This window comes from Pavona decussata, unplaced genomic scaffold (genome assembly GCF_977016875.1).
Source record: "Pavona decussata unplaced genomic scaffold, jaPavDecu1.1 SCAFFOLD_353, whole genome shotgun sequence".
NCBI classification, from domain to species: domain Eukaryota; kingdom Metazoa; phylum Cnidaria; class Anthozoa; order Scleractinia; family Agariciidae; genus Pavona; species Pavona decussata.
In genome coordinates, this window is record NW_028145734.1 from 945,302 (window position 1) to 962,584 (window position 17,283).

A 17,283-nucleotide genomic window follows, 5' to 3' on the forward strand; every position below is an offset into this window, starting at 1 on the left:
TCGAAGGAATCTTTAGATGTTTCTGTGCGGACAAGCATTATACTCGTCGACGCACTGGACAATTGACGTACGAAGGACTCGAGTATGCTTTCAGTTCCAAGGTGCTGATATTCCTTTCGTTTTAAGTAACGTTTAAAAATGAGCAGGAGAGTTTTATCGTGTTTAAACGCACGATGCGCAGCCGATTGGTTTTAGACCCGGCGATAAAACCGTGCTGCGAGTTTTTGAACGGCTTCAAAAACATTCCTGGAAAAGCGTGTGTCAAGAGAGTTTACATTAATGATGCTTTTGTGAACGTTGGAAATTAGCATACGGGAAAAACATTAAACACCGCATACTAATAGACCTCTTTCATAAATGGAGGGCTTAATTGTTATTCTTTTGTATGCATTTAAATTAGCCTTCCTGGCCTCGCTAGCATGTGTAAAAACAAAAGTATTTTCACTCAAAAGCGAGGTCAAGAAGGCTTATTTGCATGCACATAAAAGAATACTAATTATGCCCACCATTATGAAAGAGGTCTATAAGAAGGAGGTTTTATCGGGTTTTAAAACCACTGCACGTGATGTTTTATCGACCATTCAATAGGTCAATGGGCTCATGATTTATTACAGTGCGACTACTGTTACCGGGGTCACTTAAATAAAACTGGCCAATCAGATTGTGGGACGCGAACAATGAATTTCAACCAAAGCCGATTGAACCAATCACGAGTAGACGGAAAACAACAATTATAATCCAAAAGTTTGGCATTATACACAGTTTGTATCCTACTATGATCTGATTGGCCAGTTTTAAGTGACCCCGGTAATAGTAGTCGCACTGTAATGAGTTTTTGAACTGTTTATCAATTCAGCTAACTCGTATCAAGATTCCCTCAAATTCTTTTGTAAGAAGGAAACTGAGGGTACTTTCCATTTGCCAGAACTGTAAACGAAATGCACCAATTTGAACGACGGTTTATATCACAGTTTTTTGAATGGCTTCAAAATGACGCAGACTAGATATATACATGTATTTATATATGTTCTCAAAATGTGACATTTTGTAGAATTCAAATTAATACACTCCATTTATGGACCGACCAGTCTGACAAATGGAAAGCGCCCTAAACGGCAAATTTTATTCCGCAGAAATGCGGTATTAAGCTCTGGAAATAACGAGGTACAAGGAACTTTAAAAAATATGTATCATTTCTCCTTTGTTCCTAATTAATCTTCTCACATTATTTCCCATTAAGGAAGCGCTTTTTATCGGGTATCTGTAAAACGAGGACCGGATGCGTGCGGATGGCGACGGACGGATACCTCTTTTTATCTCCGACTGAAGGTATCACGCTCTCGTACACACGGCCAACCTATAACAGCTTTGGCCAAACAAAAAGTATAAAAGGCAACGCTTCACCAGGAACCCATCGCATTTTTTACCAACGTTGTGGCATTGAGCAAGACGCCAATAGAAACCTTCTCTACCCGAATAACATTACATTATTATCTGTCTTAAAAAAAATGAGTAGGGGATTCGCATATATTCTTCTGGCCATTGTGCTTTTGTCTCTCGTATCTTCGAGCAGCGCAGTTACAGCAGGATCAAGAAGGCCAGATTTCCGAAAGGGCAATCGCAGCCGGGCAGATGCACGAAAATTAGCCGACGATAAACAGGTATGTGGCCCAATGTTTAGTCAGTTCGAATGGTATCTGGGCCTTTCATCAGTTCAAAAGGCAACCTCGTTTCGTGAGATCTGATCAAAGTAATTTTTAATGTACGTAGAATCAGCCCAGAAATTAAAAATGACCTGATACTGAGTCAGTGACTGTCACTGGGCGAAATCTTCTAACACTAATTCCACAATACTGTGGATTTTGGATTTGGAGACGAAATTCTTAAACATGACCTAAAGCATGAAAATTAATATAAGCTATATTAATTTGAGCAGTTCCTGTGGTGATCAGTGTTTATTACTCTGTATAAGTTATTTCTAACCCTTGAGTTTGTACTTCAAAGCGGCCATTCAAAATGAAAACTAAGTACTTAACAAAACGTTTCTGTTATACTGTTTATTATACATGCTAGTTCTGTGTGCGTAATCCAAATTAGAGTAGTTATCACTCGATTGAAAGCTAGTGCTCATGGTACCACGTAGATTCCGGTTTCCAAAAATGTTTCTAATTTGGGACAGTTAAGGTAAGTAATCAGCACTTAAAGAAGAAGGGAGGAAAACAAGGAACGGCATGGATTTCTTTTTGCTTTTTTAATGATCTCGCCGAATAAAGAGATTTAAACTTTGTTTATCGGGTAACAGTTGTCCAGAAAACGACTCAGTGTCGACTAGGGAAATGAATCTTCTTAACGTGAACAAACAACAAGTTTTCCTGAGATGTTTTTATATATAAATTTTATTTTCTCAAGTAAAATACTTCCCGCTGAAAGTCGGCTTATCTTATCGTAACACCAAAGTGTAAGGTCACGATTTGGATAAACGCTTTTTTCGCTCATCTCTTTGACTTTTTAATCCTTAAAGGAGATGCCAAAATGAGCCATTAAAGAACGGTGCCTCCTGTTTCATACTTCGCATACGTTCGGCACATATCGGGATAGTACGAGAAACTAGGGTTCTGAAGGACGGTGCCTACTAATACAAAGGTATTTTTGCGCGGTTTATAACTATGCGGGAGAGCGGATCTTAATGATCACCAAGGGCTATTAGATTATCCAAAACAAAGAATGGAAGTAACCCAGCATTTTGCAAATATAAGTTCAATCCTTTCAATCTCAGAGTAATCAATTTGTCATTTCTTCTTACGTTATCAATACATTATCAACCAGACAATTGAAAGTGATGAGAACATGGCCTGTCATTTTCGTTCATTGCACTAACGTGTTTCATATCTCATTCTTTTGCCAGATAACTCACTGAAGGCATTATGTCAAAAAGTGTATCCATGTTTGGAGGAATACAGACGAGATTCAAGCCTTTAGTTACAAGTACCCGATTCAACGACTGTCAAAAGATGAAGAATACTGCTTGATGAATCATCTAAACTATATTTTATGACCTCTTTAGATTTTATAAAAAATAAGAGCTTCTATTTCAACAGATGCATATGTTTGTAACTGGCATGTTAAAACTTTTAAATTAAAATAGTAACCAACATAACATTTTTGTGATTCATTACTACGGGGCGAATTGACCGTCTCACACCCCGATTCCCTAGTATTTTATTGGGTTTTACCAACTGCTAGTACCACTTCATACACTTTAGGTTAAGATTCTTGTTAGCTTGTATAACGAGTGTTTCCGTAGATTTTGCAGCGAAAAGTAATAGTTATAATAATAGTAATAATAATCACCATCATCATCATCATCATCGCAGTTCTTGTGTCGCATTTAGCTTTAACACAACATGCAAGTAGCTTGTTGCTTTAGTTTGGTTCTCCACTTGGCTTGGTTCTTTACCAGCTAAGTCATATGCTTCTCTAAATTGTGGAGAACTACTTCTTGACAATATTGTCCTTTACTTGCAAAGTCCACTGAAAAGTTGCGATCGTCTTCCTTCCTTGCCCCCATTGGGCCTATCACTGTCCACCTCAAGTATATCACAAAACTATATGTACACGTTGTCGACAATTGCTCTTAATTGAAGTTCGAGGCTTGGGTTTTCTTTTCCTTGCAATAAACAGTTACAGTTCGAAAGTAACGGACTCTTGCAGCGACATCTCAATAAATGAAAATCTACGAGGTCGACTTTACCCATCAGGCTCAAGCTCCTTAGCTAGACTGCCATGAACAAGTGTCACTTCCAGGCCCTTTTTCGAGTGAGACATACCTTTCGGCAATTTGGTTACTGCCTTTTCCTTCAGCCCTGACACATCCTCGTTTTCACGTGATTCAGCTGTTGCTACTGCAATTTCGCTCGCATAGTCATCTCAGACGTTACAAAGACCGCCATGTTGACCCAAATATCTTGTTCCCCCAAGGGGATTAAGCAGGCATTTTGAGGTTTCAGGACGCTTAGATACTTTGCATTTTCACTTCGTGTATTTTTTCTAGATCCAATCGCAGTGGCAGACGCTGCAAGGTTTAGAGGGACCCTTCTTTGATTCACTGTGTTTCTTTGGGTAATGGCTCCCTGGCGAGTCCAAAGTTCATGTCAAGGGCGACTGTTTTTTATCCACCCATTTCACTTTTTCCTTTCCTCGACACTAATTTCAAAAAATCTTAATTAAGGTCTGTTGTTGGACCCAATAATATTGACAGCACGTTCATTTCCTTTTATTAAAAGGAACATTAGCAATGGACTCTTGCAAGCTCTTTCTAAATTCTCAGGTGGGTTGGGTCCGCTAAATATTTGCAGCCCATTGCAGTCAAGGTTTGATCCGTTGTGCCTAAATGCCGACTTAATCCCAACTAGGAAAGTCTATTTCCATATACCATCTTCAAACAGCGATACTGCAACTGCTTAATTGACTAAAAATGCTTCCGCATTTGGAAGAGGTTTTCCAACATTTTCACTTTGCGAGACAACCATCATTGGGAGGTAAGTTTGCGTGCATTGCCATGTGAGAACCAAGATGACCTAACAGGCTGTATGATCAACGCTTGCAGGGGCTCAAAACCAGGCTAAGGTGATGCAAAGTTAACTCCAAGGGCGAAGAGCTATGATTTGCCGCAGAAACTAAATATGTATGCTTCAATTCTCGTAGCTTAGTCATTGGCAGAATTGACATGCTTTCATTTGTGTAATTTACAGTTTGTACAGGATTAAGTGACAACGTATAGACAAAGCTTGGTTAGTTCTCAAGGGAAATGTGGACGTTTCTATCACCGTGTCGCTCAAACGCCGACAACTATACTAAAGTTGTCGTGGCAAGGATTTGCTTTTTCAATATTGAAATTTGGCCGGTGTTTGGTCATTTTGCTGTGACTTCCTGTTCAGGTTAGTGATCTGTGTAAAGAAGACAATCCAATTCTTCGTTACAAAGTTCAATGTATCCAGTTTTGTCCTCAGTTTTCCCTCGTACATGCCGAACCGCGATATCGCCGCCTTCTCTTCCTCCATTTCAGTTACTAAACTCCTTTTTCCTTCAATTTTCGTGCGCTCCCTTTCATCCAGGTGTTGTCAATTTTCAAGCTGACAAATATACAGCTGAAGTTAGGCCAATTTTAAATTTCCTTCCCGCGACACCGTAGACATCTTCGATCTCGATTTCGAAACGTCAATCCGCACACTCCAAGAATACCCGGAGGCTTCAAGCACACGTTTATTGTCGCTGGTCTCCAGCTTGCGACTGCCGTTGTGAGTTTTAATTAACTAAAAAGAAAAAGCAAGTTTTTCTTTTACCCTAACGCTATCAACCTTCATATTCTTTCCTTCTACCGCTTTCAACCTCCATCCAGATAAAAAAAAAGAAAACGAAAAAATATCTGAAACACGTTGAGTCATCCTAGAATGAGGCAAAGAGACGTTTATTGCTGCTGATCCGTTCATTTACGTTGAAAGAAAAGTTAGACCAGTCATGCCGAATGGAAAGTTTATCCAGTTAACACAGAAGCTTAAATAAATTTTATCCCCAGGTATTCCGATTCGCAGAGGAAAAGTTACTCACATTTTAAACTGTCTTCATGGTAACGAGAAAAGTAAATTTTTTAAGCTTCATCTTGGGCTTTCTATGTTCACCACAATATTTTTCTTTTTCTCCTTTGGTTGGGGGTTATAAATCCTTACTTTGGGGGTCAGAGTTCTTACGTTTGGGGGTTGGATTCACTCAAGCATGAAATCTCAGTCGCTGTGCAGTTTTATTGATCATAATCTTAAGATAGAGAATAAATAATCCATTAAGATAAAGGAGAATCGTAATTAATTTTATCGACAGTACAAAATTTCTACTTTTGTCTACGAATGTCTAACTCTGTTCTCTCTTGAGACCTACAGAAACAATAGAAGTAGTCAAAATACTGTACGCCGAAAAACCCTGAATATTTTTATTTTTTCGTAAATGTAAGGTATATTGCATTTTACTGTGTAATCAACTGCAAAACAGGAAATCGGGTTCAAGGTACAGAAAACTGTAAAGAAAGCACGTTAAAGTTACAATATTATAATGGGCAATCAGTCATTGTCAAGAAAATGGCACCGAAAATACAACACAAAACCCTATAAGTAAAATTATCGGCAGATTTTTCAAAAGGTGAATTTCATTACAGTGCATTATCGCAGAGATTATGACATGAAAGCAAACATTAACATAATTACATTGCGGCTCGAATTCTGTCTTGAATCGTATTTCTGAAAAACTTATTGAATTTTATCTTTGAAGAGCTTCTTTCAGTTCAAAATGGTGTACTCACTGTGTTGTGTTGCCATTTCGTAACTGTGATGTTAGCCGAACAAACAAAGCTAATTGAAATCTGGGTTTCCAAGGTACGCACAATTCTATTAATTAATTTAATTATTTCAGAAATCCATTACTACTAGCCTTGCAACTTTTCCGTTTGATTAAAACCATCAATCGTTAAGCCCATAGCAATTGTCTGATTTCACTTCAATTTTGAGACCTTGTTTTCTTCAGTTCATAATGTGGGAAATCTTAGCACAGAACATTGTACAGAGAATTATTTAAGGAAATCTTCACACTTTATTTTAACATTTCACGCTGCAGGAAACACTAACACTGAGTCACAACAAAAGAACAGTTCAGCCTTTGTTGTAGGGTTGAGTGGGCTGCACGCGAACCGCTCTTATGCACAGAAAACAAAACAAATGAAACGAAATTATCAGAAATTTCAACACGATTTATCTTTTCTTTGAAACTCCATTAAGGCAAAACTAGGTCAATTAAACAGGTTCAGAAAAAATACGATGCAGTAATACCCTATTCACGTAAAATGGTTCGTTTCCCATCGAACTCTTGTTCTATTATGAAAGTGGGTCGGTCGGTCGTCATGACGACTGATTTAGATCAAAGGGTAGTAAACAAAAATTAAAAATAACTGATAAAGGGAGAAGGCAAAAACATTCGAATTTTTGTTCTTATTTTTTTGTTTTTAATTGAGTCGGTTGGGAAATGGGGATAGCCTTAGAATAGATCTACAAGCCTTAAATTTCGAGCCCTATTTTAAAGTTATTTCTCACAGAGAGGCTAGGTGATCTGGTAGTTTTAATTGTGTAGAGCGGTGGCCTACAGTTTCGGAAACGGAAAAACGTCTTTCCAATTGTTTCACTTAAGTCAAAACAAAAACTGTGCAAGCTATTAGGCCCATTTCAAATGCACTGCTTGAAAAGAGCGGACGATCAAAGAATCTTGCAAATAAAACGAGGCATTAGCAGCAGGCAAGCAAGCATAAAAGGGGAGAAATTCGCTGTGTATTTCACGATTCTCCCGTTCAAAAGACCTGAAGCTGTCCCGAGCGTCTCTAAAGAGTACTAACCGTCTGCAAAAAAATGAATACAAGATTGGCTTTTCTACTTTTCATCGTTGTTTTTTCTTCGGTTTTATGGCAGAGGAGTGAAGCTTTTACTGCTGGAGCAGGGAACATCAAAAAGCGGAATTACGATCAGGTAACAAACATATTTAGAGACCAAGCTTGAGATAATACTCCACTAAATCGTACTAAGCTTTTCATGCATTTATATGTTTTATGGGAACAAAGTTGACGATACATTGACTCAAAAAGGTTCTTAAATCACGCCTTACTGGTGCGGCATGATAAACATTGCCACAGTACAGTCCTTCTCAGTAGTTTTCATTCGAGTCCAAGCGTCCAAGCTTGAGATAATACTCCACTAAATCGCGCAAAGCTCTTCATACATTTATATGTTTTATGGAAACAAAGTTGACGATACATTGACTCAAAAAGGCTCTAAAATCACACCTTACTGGTGCGGCATGATAAACAGTGCCACAGTACAGTACTTCTCAATAGTTTTCATTCGAGTCCAAGCGTCCAAGCTTGAGATAATACTCCACTAAATCGCGCAAAGCTCTTCATACATTTATATGTTTTATGGAAACAAAGTTGACGATACATTGACTCAAAAAGGCTCTAAAATCACACCTTACTGGTGCGGCATGATAAACAGTGCCACAGTACAGTACTTCTCAATAGTTTTCATTCGAGTCCAAGCGTCCAAGCTTGAGATAATACTCCACTAAATCGCGCAAAGCTCTTCATACATTTATATGTTTTATGGAAACAAAGTTGACGATACATTGACTCAAAAAGGCTCTAAAATCACACCTTACTGGTGCGGCATGATAAACAGTGCCACAGTACAGTACTTCTCAATAGTTTTCATTCGAGTCCAAGCGTCCAAGCTTGAGATAATACTCCACTAAATTGTGCTAAGCTCTTCATGCATTTACATGTTTTATGGGAACAAAATTGACGATGCATTGACTTAAAAAAGGTATAAAATCACACCTTACAGGTGCGGCGTGATAAACAGTGCCACGGTACAGTATAAAAAATTCTCAGTAGTTTTCATTCGAATAGTCATGTACTTAAAGATTCGTCCGTAGTGTCAACATTACAACATATTACAACATTCAATGCTGTGCTCCAATTGGGAGATTATTAATTAGGATTAATCAGAATCTGCTGGAAACTTCGTCCACTCGTAGATCATCACTGTGTAACCAGATTGTCGCTTGCATTAGAATTTTTATTATATTTTTTATTGCACTTTTCGTCTGAGAGGTTCCGCGTTATACCTAGTCCTAGGCTATGGCATAAGTTGTTTAATGTTGTGTGGTATAAGTTTAATCTGTTTTTATATCAAGAAAAACGGAGCAAACTTTGGGAAAAGAAACAAAACAGTCCATCCAATGCAAAAACTAATGTGTACGTACTTGGCCACGCCCTCTGGTGAAGAAAACGTACGGACGAATTTCGTCAGCTGAGCTGCTTGTAACCGTTACGCAACTTTAAACAGCTGAATTTTTATCATACTGCAAGGCTTTGTGTCATAATAGATCGTTAAGCTCGTCTCTTTTTTTAAAGTTACAGCCCAACATATTTTGTTGACAATTTTCTAATCTAAATGCAAATATGGGCCCAGATAAGTATTGCCATAGAGTTCGTTTTGATCTCAAATCTTTGTTTGGGGCTAAACCAAATACTTTTTTTTCTGAAATATTGTTTCTAAGATCAAAAAGTTGTTAGATTTACCTATTCATTTGATTTCCCCTTACATTGTCAATCTTCCATGAAACAGAACAACGCAGTTTTTAGCTTCATTATCATGACTACCTTCAATGTTCAAAAACCTTCTGAATAATAATGAGCATTTTTCTTTAGAAAGATTTCTAATTAGAATTTTTCTTTACAAATATTTCAAAGTACACCGGCGATGAAATTTCCTTTCACCGATTTAACAACTTTTTTTATCATTATAAATTTTCACAAAGGCCGGCTTGAAGCACTTGATGTTTTCTGTCGATATAACAAAAGTTAAAAATAGTATGTAAACTGATTTAATTTCTTGTTAGACTTGTAATTAAATTGGAGGAGATAAAGAGACAAAAGCTGTGATTATTCTCTTAAAGCATCGTAGGCACCATTAACCTGACACGGTTTTTTTCGCAGAGGTCATGCATTTAATAGTTTAAAAAAGCAATCTTTCTTCTTTTTCTTTCCTTTTTTTTTCCTTTTCCGGGGTGTTTTACCGCAAGAACTGATGGCCTCGTAGTAACGGAAACATCGCCGATGTTGACTGTACAGGTGTAGGAACATTTTCGTTGAAAAGGCAATTTACTGGATGTTTGGCGTGGTTTGGCTTGTTTATGATCATTTGCACTTATTAACATGAGGAACGTTTTCAGTAATGACAACTGAAAATTGAAAAGATGCTCATTAAATAATATTTTTCTGTTTTCTTTGAAGTTTCTTTTAATTAAGTCCCCAAACGCCAACGCTTCTTTATCAAAGCACGGGAAGTGTACAAGTGAATTAAACCCCGAGGCAACGTGCGATTTTGATTGAACTTGAGTTTTGGAAACAATCTTAATCGATTTGAAGAATGTGTATCTTTTGATAAGAAACGCAAGGTGTTAGAGGTTTAATCGATATTTGTTAAAATGGCTGCTGAGATGACGCTAAGAATCGGCAAAGCGCAACACGCAACTGGTTTGAATAATCCCTAGTTTGATGGTTCATTTTTGACGATCTTAAATCTCTTTTAAATCAAAGATCAGCTTCATTTTGTCATCAGCTAGATGACATGATATCTCAGTTCCGGAATCAGGTGACTCAAGAAATACCACGGGTTTTTTTTACCATCAAATATGGGTTCACATAAAGACGCATTATCATTTTTGAAGATTTTTTCCTTGCCAAAGAGAATAGAAAATTGTCTTATTTCCGCTAATATTGGTTTTACATTTATTGCAACTTGACTTTGAAAAAAGCGGAGCTAATTTTGTTATATAGTTATTTCACTTCAAACATGGCACCGTTTTTGGAGGTATAAAATCTAATTTGACAAAGTTCAAACTAAACTGTACAAAGTATTCAGTAAAATGTAGGCTTTTGATTTGGTTAGTGGATTCAATATTTCAAGTAAATAAGTGATAATATATTATTTATACTCATTCATGATTTAAAACGGTTTTACTAGTGTCAAATGCCACGTTAACCGATTAAGAATTTTTATAACAGTTTCGTCTCCTTAACAGAATTGCTTCTCTAATCTCATAGAATACTATAGCGAGTTTTGCAAACGTTCCTCCTTGCATGTGATATGCGTATGCTAAGTCTAGTACAGATTGTATAAAAAATCAAGCTTATGCGATCACAGTATGAAATCAGTATAGCCTGTGCCAATATTTGAATTGCATACTTTTCAAATTATGAATATTGACCAAGCGCAACACTTCATAAAGTCACAATCTACCTATCGAGCAAGAGGCTTCATTTTTCAAAATTAGAAAACCAAGACAGAATATCTTGAAAATGCAAGCTCTAAGATTTATTTCCTCGTGTATATTCAAGTTCCAGATGTTTATTTCCTTTACTTTTCTTTAGATGTACCGACTCTCTTTTCAAAATGTTCATCCATGACGGATATCAGCTTAATCGATTAAGAATCGGTATTGTAAACACGTTTCCAATTTCCTTGTATTTAATTTCCTTCTCACGCAAGAAGGACAACTAAAAATCAATTTCTACAAAAGGCTATTCAGTGATTGCAGTGTTACAAGAGACAACAAACCGCGGATGATATAATTAAAGTAAAGTAAAGTATTTTATTTTTTGTCATTAACACGGGGAATGCTTGCGCAATCTCCAGAGCCAGAGGCTCATGATAAAGTGCTTGACAATAACCCAGATCGAATTGGAGATACCGGAGACATGAAAACCTCTCGGAGTAAGGACGAGAACTAAAGGCCTGTTTAAACGGTTTCAACATTTGCCCAACATTCGTTCGATCAGCAAAAGTTGAACGCCATTCAATATTTTCAAGAACGAAGGAAATGTTGAAGCGATGTTGAATGAAAGTTTAGACCAATTTAAATTTGATTCAACACCGTTTCAATAAGCTTCAACATTTTTTACGCTTTCACCAATGTTGAACGACCTGTTCAAACGCAACCGACATTTGGTTCAACAAAGTGTTGAACGCATGTTGAAGCAAATATTAAAACCGTTTGTTAAACGGGCCATGACAGGAAATTCAACCCACATGTGAAGCCGAGTCCAGGAATCGAACCCGAGCCACATTGGTGGGAGGCGAGTCTCACAACTGCGCCATCCCTGCCCTCTGATGATAAACAAAAACAGTTTTGTGTCTGCTTTAGATTTCCTTTTAGCACATTGTACCATTACGAACTTCCTGACCTGGCCTTTTAGTGAAGTGAGCTTCGCTTTGATACAAACTTTCACCTTATTTTAATGATATTTAAATTATGAGAAAACATTCAAAAACATTTTCCAAATTCCAATTTGATCTGAAGAGTGTCCTCATATTGTAAAGCGCATTTGAACATCTCGTCGTGCTATTAAGTCGCTATACTAATTTACAGATTTATACTAACTAGTTTTCTGATCATTATTTTCGAATTCGAGGCCTACTCAAACCACTCCTACATAAAGTCTTCACAGAAAAGCAAAGTTTATAATTGTGCACAAAGTGACCAGGCCTTTGATTGGAAGCAAAGCTACGATTGACTCTGTTTACATGAAAAGCTTCTTGCTTTTCTTGTGCAAATTCATTTTCTTGTAGCTTAACTAGTTTATAATCATAATCAGTCTATAATTTGAAGAGAAGCAAAATAGCTGTATCAAAACAACTGAGTCAACTCTATAATGTCTTCTACTCAATAACCAGGTCACTAATAACGCAACAAAATCGTGCAAATCATAGACATATACCTGTTCTAAGCTTTATTTTCGCTGGACCCTGCAGCTTCAATGTTTTTTTTTTGTGTGTCTAGGAGCACTGTTTTGTTGTTCGTTCTTTTGTCCTCGTGACCAATACTGTCAGACGAGGTAAACAGTGCAGCTCGCCCCCCTCCACCCCCCCCCCCCCCCCCCTTCTCACGAAAAAAAGTCAATCAAAGCCAGAGGTGGAAAAGGTAAAGGAATACTGTTTATCTTTTATCTTATCTGTGTGACGTTTCTGCCTTGTGTTGTTCTTTTAGTCATTTGTAATATTTTATACTGGGGTTGGGTGGGAGGTTGGGAGGGCGGGGGTAGGCTACGCAAAGGACTCAACTTTGTCTCAGTTTCCCCCCTTCTCGTCTCAGGCGTTACGGGGTTTGGCGTACATGTGTGAAGTCGCCGAACAAACCTGTCAACTGCAAAGGAAACGGACCTTCACCAAGACGATCGTGGATGATCAGGAACGGAAGCAGCAACGTGCAGAACAATAATGTGAATGATAGGAAAACTTTATAGAAGACAACGAAACGCTTAATTCTACTGAGTGTCATCTCAGAACCAATGTCAAAAAAATGAACATAGCTTGTACAATTTACGTATCTGTAAAATTGTAGTAAAAAGGAAAATAAATAAAGCTGTATTCAATGTAAGGTTTTTGTTTTTGTTATTTATCGCTTCCTTTAACTGTACATTACAGTATATATTAGACGTCAAGATGTGGTCATATAAAAATAAATGAAATTCACCGATCTGGAGGTAAATAGCTACCATAATGTTTCAAAAATAACTGTGGTTTCCCTAGCTATCACTCCGACTGTAATTACCCGGTTAGTGATCACAGAGCCTTAATTAAATTGACTGCACCCCGCGCGTGGCACAATTCAGCAATTATTACTCTTGCGGGATAAAATAAGATGTGAATTTTCATGCACGAGCTTGTTCAGGAGCAACTGTTACAATAAATGTTAAAAGCCATATTAAATGATTAAGATTTTTCGAAGCCGTTCAACTGCATGCATCGTCGGTTAGTTCCACTCTACATCCTACTTCACGATGTATTTGTAGCACATGGAGCTTTGAAGGTTTCGTATGTTGATCTCTTTCAATTTTTTTTTCTATGGCTGTATAACAAAGCACTTAATGTCTGGCCCCTAGGGAAACAGTTACTTTTGTTTTGATTACTATTCACCATCACTGAGGTGAATAAATAGCACAATTTACAGTTGTGTGGTTAGTGACCTGACAGCCAGCCTGGTGTTGACTTCAGGGGGTTAAACCTCAGTGCTTTTTTTTTTAATGTAAATGCAAACTTTTTAGCATGCACAAGAACTTAACAATATTTACATCTGAAAAGGAAGTAAGGTTTGCATCAAAACAAAGTCACCTCCAGCCTCGCTTCTACTCAAAGGCCAGGTTAGTAAGCAAGCAACTGTAAATTGGCTGATTGTCTAGTGTATGTCAACCAGTGGATAGTTGGCATTTATTTCTCCGAAATCAGTAATGCGAGATATATATGGAGCCCACTCCAGGCCGTCAATGCAGAATACGAGTAGTTTCTTATGTAAGTTATCTTTCTCAGGGATAGCACAGCGAGCGAAATACGCGAACCCGCGCGAAAGTCGTCTCCCGCGAACCCTCCCACGAAGACACTCTCCCGCGCGCGCGCGTGTTTTGTTCGTTACACCATCACGGAACAAAATAACAAAACTATACGTAGGGTAGTCCAAATATGATACAATGCACAAAAACCTCTCCTGTCTGGTATTTGGCTGTCCTAACTGATAAGTTTCGGCTGAAGGAAGCGAAAAAGGATTGAAAAGCAACAGAAAGTCGCTAGCTAGTGTACTTCTTAAGGGCGATTTTGTCGCATACGACAAGCTTCGTGTAAATCAAACCTACAACTCCCTTATGACTTTCGTGTACGTCACAAAGAATGTCGTAAGTAAGTAAGTAAGTAATTTATTTAATGTCAAATACACAGGGGGTGGTCTCCCAGTCCCCCGAGCCACAGGCTCATGATAAAAGTGTTTGACAATATAAAAAAAAGATAACAACTACTAATTAAATTAAAAAATAACATCTATCTATAAAGATAAATAAATAAAAATAAATCAGGTCAAAGACAATTGCTGCATTGACAGCTGTTAAAATTTAACTTAGTTAAAAGTCTTCGAAAGGATGATGCATTAGGTGCGTTTTGCATTAGGATTTTATAAAATCCTACGACAATCGTAGATATAGGCAATGTTGAATGACGAGAGTTGTGTGGGATCTTTTGCATGACGCGAGCAGCGCGCGGTCTAGAAATCGCATGCGACAGTCGTAAGCAAAAGTTGTACCGTCTAAATCGACCTTAAGTCTCACAGCATTTAGTGAGGAATGTAAACAGAAGATTTTACAGCTGAAATGCCAAGAAAGGAATATTCTGTTGAATTAGCAAAATAGTGCATTACTAGTCCCTTAGTTTTTTTCCTCTCAGGGAAACATCGAGATTCTTGGGAAAACCAACTGACTGTTCCCCTTGTGTATATTATTATACTCTTAATGCACATGTTACAGTGGACTGCAGTGTGAAAGGAAAGACTGCTTATTTGTTTGTTTGTTTGTTTGTTTTATTTTTCGTTTTTGTTTAATTTCCCTTTTTTTTTTTTGGATTGAAAGACCAGGAGATAGAGCAATAGAACCCCAGGGCAGTATTAAGGGAATTTTACTCACGGGGAGGTACGAATGAACCCAAAAAAAAGTCCATTTAGGCTGAACCTGACACAAAAAAGTCCAACGGTCCAGAACGCAACCCAAAACAATCCCTTTTTTCTTTGCGTAAAAAGGTCAAACCCCAATCAAGAGCTTACTAAAATCTTTCGCCCCCCAAAAAGTCACTACAAATTTTTCAAAGCAAACAAAGTCCCTTTTTCGTTACGTAAAAAAGGTCAAAACCCTCTCCTCCCCCCGCCCCCACCAAAAAAATTCCTTACCAAAATGTTTCACCCAAAGGCCATCACAAATTTTTCAAACCCAAAAAGGTTTTCAGATCATTACAATTCAAACCCAAACCTCTCCCCATCTCCCAGTCACTAATATACCTGAGTAACCACTGTCCACCCCTTCCCAGGGAGGGGTACCGCTGCTTATGCTGGCCAGATCATTTCTTTTATATGCATGAATCACAGTTTACTGATCCGCCGATAATCATTTCTGATGAGATCCGTTCCACCAATGGGTCGTTAGTCAAAGTAGGAATGTCATCTATTTTTCAGTGTTCATTTCCGCGCCGTCTCCTTGGACAAAACACGTCACGTGGTACAAAATCGGACGGCGGTTTGATAAGTCGCTCGACTTTTATCAACGAGAGGAACAAGATAGAACATCTCCCTTTTAGGTCTCAGTTACTGTAATCCAATCACAGTTTAATAAAATCAAGTAAATTAGTTAGTTTACATTTGCTTGGCTGCAAATCACGCCGTTGGCCATCACTGTCTTTTGTGACAGTAAAACATCGTTTTTTATTTACAGTATATTTAGTAAATGAGTCCTTTTCCAGCTTGCTGAATAAACTTGAAAGAGTTGGCCACATTTTTTCAAGTTCCTCTTGTGAGTACTCAAAAAAAAAACTCGATAAAAATGACTGATTATGCTTTTTTTTTTTTTCTTCTTTTGATAAATCACTTGATAGTTTGTTTTCAGTGCTCTAGAGTAATTTCATTTATGAGCAAAGGCACTTTTTTAAATATTTATTGCAGTTTTGGTCATCCGCACAGAACACAAAGTTTCCGAGGCCATAATATCTGTTTAAGACTTAGTTCTTATTAACCAAGCGGAAGGTCTGTATGGGAGAATCTTGACCGAGGTCGCCAGTACAGACCGAACGCAGTGAGGTCTGTACCAGCGACCGAGGTCAAGATTCTCCCATACAAACCGACCTAGCTCGGTTAATAAGATGTTTATTATATGGCCAAACAGGAAATCAAAAGGAAAAAAGTATATTTGTTCCCCTGCGCGGGCTCAAGCATTTAGCTGGCTTACTTCTGTCACTAGTCTCCAGTCCAAACGGGACAAAAATATCTGTTCAAAGTACAGCTTTGTACAAACTTCGTCAAAGAATGAAGACAAAGTAACCGTTGTTTTCCTACAGGCTCAATGAAAATTTTCTAAAATGCGACCAAAAGTGCAACAAATTTTAATGCCTGTCTGTGCCGCGATCGCTCAGCGATCAGTTCTCATTCAGCCTTGCAATCTTTGACTGATCACTACAGGAAACGTTAATGTTATATGTGCAGCCTTCAAACTTGTCAATATGTGCTCCGGCAAAAATTGCCTGAGGTTGCATTTGTTGGACTGTGATGACATTTTGCTGAGCTGTAGTGGAGGCACTGACTTGGTTTTCTTCGAACTGAGCGGATGTATCTGGTCCACGATTCAGGACAGTAGAAATTTCTTGCTGTCGCTTGAGAGATGCTGAATGGTAGCTGTCGAGGCTTTTCAAATTTTTATGACCGCTTAGCTGTGCAACGAAATTTGGCTGAACGTCTGCTTCGAGGAGACGTCCAACACTGGTATTCCTAACGGAGTGATTAGAAACCTTCTTCTTGTTTGTTTCGTCGAGTTTGGCTGAAGCAAAGGCGTCTTTGAGGAACTTGCCAATTTCATTCTTTCCGAGGGGCCTATCCAGATACCATACTTTCTCACTTGGTTTTCGTCGGTGATTTATGGCGAGATAAAAAGGAGCATTTGGATCTAACATGGCTTCGGAACGATGGCTTCGAGACACTTTGTAAAATTCAACTGGGCATCTTGGCTTGTTTTTGCTTGCATACGCTTTCGGTTTATAGGCTCTTTGATGGCCACCATCTTGTCCGGTGCGTGTTTTGCTGCCTCTTTCTGACTTCCACACAAGGTATTCAGAA

The 17,283-nt window shown here is 38.1% G+C and overlaps 1 long non-coding RNA gene across 1 annotated transcript; it reads left to right on the forward strand.

Annotated features, from left to right (window-relative positions):
• Positions 1-7,280: 7,280 nt before the first annotated feature.
• LOC146453075 (uncharacterized) lies at positions 7,281-13,029 on the forward strand. The gene is made up of 2 exons (XR_014859591.1): positions 7,281-7,559; positions 12,745-13,029. It is a non-coding gene; the product is annotated as an uncharacterized LOC146453075 (long non-coding RNA).
• Positions 13,030-17,283: the final 4,254 nt, after the last annotated feature.